Genomic DNA, 3,532 nt, shown 5'->3' on the forward strand with positions numbered 1-3,532 from the left:
TCGAGGCCATGTCTGCCCTCCTCTGGCTACATAAAGGGGAAAGATAATCCTATTTCACATCTACTCAAGGATGGTTCCCATGAGACAGAGATCAGATACGCCTTCACCCTCCACTCTTCTTTACCCCGTTCTGATGCTAACTGTGTTAGTGATACATTATCTGTTGTCAATTTGAGACTTAGAGTGAAGGGGTGTTTAGCCTGAAATGCTTGCTGGATCCACTTGTTGAGTGCAAGTGGGAGAGATGCAGCAATAAAGAGGCAGGTTGAGTCTGCCCACTGACACCTGCGGACATGGTTTACAGAACTATAGGAGAAGATGAGAGCAGGCTGACTGGTCTGAAGTTCATGATCTAGTCCAAGGGGACTAGGGTTGTTGAGAATTTGTGAAGGGACTATGGTCTAAAGGTGAGGCAGCCTATGGACACCCTGGTGAGGCTGAGTGAGGCAGCCCACATTGAGTTGACCAGAACCCGACCAGATGAAGAGGAGGTTTTGGAGCCTGTGAACTGGTGCATATTGCTGCCTACTTTATGGCTGGCCTGTCCTGATTTGACTTTGCTTATGGATGCGGACTTCACAAGGTTCCAACTGAAATGAAGATTATTCACAACAAAGAATATGATTGTCTCCTCAGAGCACTGGGTTGATGAAAGTGGGGCTATAGAAATTGGATACCGCCCCCAGGGAGTAACCTGGAGATTTAAAAGCAGCTGGCCCCGCGGTGGGGAGCTGTGGGGAGCCTGCACGCACTGGCCCCGGGTGACAGCCGCACGCCCTGGCCAGGAGCCGGAGGATGAGTTGTGGCCCCATCGAGGCGCCCCACAACACCTGCCCTTCTGTACAGTCTGAGAAGCTGGACCTGATCCTAGAGCCAGCTGCAATGGGCTCCTGGCAGGACCCTAGGCATCTGGTGGCAGCAAGCGGGTGAGTCCCTGGCAGCTTGTGAAGGAGGGCTGGGTGGAAGCAGGACCAGAGTGTGTGAGCCGGACCCTCCTGCCAGGCCCACCATGGTGCAGTCTGTGGGTGATGCACCTGCTTCTGCATGGGCAAGCCCAGCTCCTGCTGGTCAACCTGCTGACTTTGCCCTGGAGGTGTGCCTGGTCACAGGCATCACCTACGTGCCCCCGCCCTCCCCCATGCTGGAAGTGGGGGCAGAGGAGAAGTTCATGACCATGATGCTGGGCATTGGTCCTGTGCTGGGCCTGGTCTCTGTCCTGCTCCTGGGTTCAGCCAGTGACCACTGGTGCGGGCGCTATGGCCGCCGGAAGCCCTTCATCTGGGCGCTGTCGTTGGGTGTCCTGCGAGTCTCTTCCTCATCCCGAGTGCGGGGTAGCTGGCAGGTCTGCTGTCCCCGGATGCCTGGCACTGCTGATTCAGGGGTGGGAGTGGGGGTGGGGTGGGGGGTGCTGGACTTCTGCGGCCAGATCTGCTTTGCCCTGCTGGAGGCCCTGCTCTTCCAGGACCCAGACCACTGCCTCCAGGCTTGCTCAGTCTACGCCTTCGTGGTCATTCTCGGGGGCTGCCTGGGCTACCTCCTGCCCGCCATTGACTGGGACGCCAGTGTGCTGGCCCCCTACCTGGGCACCCAGGAGGAGCGCCTCTTCTGACCGCTCACAGTATCTTCCACACCTGCACGGTGGGCACGCTGTCTGTGGCCGAGGAGACTGCGCTGGGCCAGCCGAGGGCCCCTGCCACTGCTGCCCGTGCCGCACCCGGCTGGCCGTCCGCAACCTGGGCGCCCTGTTCCTCTGGCTGCGCGTGCCTCGCACCCTGCGCCACCTCTTCGTGATCGAGCTATGTAGTTGGACGGCCTTCATGACCTTCACGCAGTTCTACAGACTTTGGGGGCGAGGGGCTGTACCAGGGCGTGCCCAGGGCAGAGCGAGGCACCGAGGCCGGAAGGTCACTGTGATGAAGGGATTCGGATGGGCAGCCTGGGGCTGTTCCTGCAGTGTGCCATCTCCCTTGTCTTCTCGCTCATCATGGACCGGCTGGTGCAGCGATTTGGCACCCGGGCAGTGTACCTGGTCAGCGTGGTGGCTTTCCTGGTGGCGGCCGGTGCCACATGCCTGTCCCGAAGCGTGGTCCTGGTGACTGCCTTGGCTGCCCTCACTGGCTTCACCTTCTCAGCCCTGCAGATCCTGCCCTACACGCTGGCCTCCCTCTGCCACAGAGAGAAGCAGGTATTCCTGCCCAAGTACCGAGGGGACCTTGGAGGTGGTGGCAGTGAGGACAGCCTGACAACCAGCTTCCTGCCGGGCCCCAAGTCTGGCACACCTTTCCCGAATGGACACATGGGTACCAGAGGTAGCCTGCTCCCATCTCCGCCAGTGCTCTGCAGGGTCTCAGCCTGTGATGTGTCCATGCACGTGGTGGTGGCCAGAGTTGTCCCAGGCCAGGGCATCTGCCTGGACCTCGCCATCCTCAACAGTGCCTTCCTGCTGTCCCACGTGGCCCCGTTCCTGTTCATGGGCTCCATTCGTGCAGCTTAGCCAGTCGGTGACTGCTTACATGTTGTCAGCCACAGGCCTGGGTTTGGTCGCCATCTACTTTGCCACTCAGGTCGTGTTTGACAAGAACGACTTGGCCAAGTACTACGTGTAGAGTGCTTCTGACCCCCGTTCCCCTCTTCCAGTCTCAAGATAACCCCCAACAAGGAGCCCTGGTGGCATAGTGGTTATGCATTGGGCTGCTAACCACGGGGTCAGCAGTTTGAAACCACCCACCATTCTGAGGAAGAAAGATGAGGCTTACTACTCCCGGCAGAGTCACAGCCTCAGACACTGACAGGGGCAGTTCTGCCCTGTCCTAGAGGGTCACCATTGGTCAGCATCTCATGACTATGGCGGAGAGAGGGCTTCTTGCTGGCCTTCCAATGTGGTAGGGCTCTGTGCTGCTACTCCATGGGGGTGAGGTGCACAGCAACACCTCGGACTGGGATCTCTGCCTCGTCCCTCCTTCCTGACTGTGGGCTGACTGCTGGCCCTGCAGATGGGCTTCAGTCTAGACTTCTCCAGGGAGGCCAGTCAGGCAGCACCTTTGATTATTCTGTGCGCTGGAATGCAGGATGCATTGGGTACAGGGTTAACAGCTGGTGTCCCCATGAAGGCATACCTGGAGGTGCAATCTGGGGAACTGAGTGGACTCCAAGCCCCTGGCCTTTACCCTCCTGTGAGCTCCCTCCCCTCCGTATTGCTCTTGCATGGGGGTGGGGTTCAGAATGATTTTAGAGTTCCGAGGGAAAAGGCACTACTCCCTTGCTCCCCACCCCCCACAGTGCTGCCTTTCGGCTGACTCCTCCCGCCCCCAACATTTGGTCAGGACATGACTTTTGTCCCTGTGTTGTCATCAGAGGGACACGGGCCTTTAAATATTTGACTTATTTATTTAACAAGTGGAAGGGAATGGATTCCCTGCTCTGCCTTGTATGTGAAAATTATATATGGCTAGAGAGTTGTGTGGAAGCGTCAAATTGACCAGGGTGATCTGTGTAGTTACATAATTGGTTGTCAATTTGAGACTTAAGAGTG

General features: G+C 57.8%; 1 pseudogene; it reads left to right on the forward strand.

The window, feature by feature from the left end:
* The first annotated feature begins 795 nt into the window (after positions 1-795).
* LOC142430280 (solute carrier family 45 member 3 pseudogene) lies at positions 796-2,606 on the forward strand (annotated as a pseudogene).
* The last annotated feature ends 926 nt before the right edge of the window (positions 2,607-3,532 follow it).

Source organism: Tenrec ecaudatus, chromosome 1 (genome assembly GCF_050624435.1).
Source record: "Tenrec ecaudatus isolate mTenEca1 chromosome 1, mTenEca1.hap1, whole genome shotgun sequence".
NCBI classification, from domain to species: domain Eukaryota; kingdom Metazoa; phylum Chordata; class Mammalia; order Afrosoricida; family Tenrecidae; genus Tenrec; species Tenrec ecaudatus.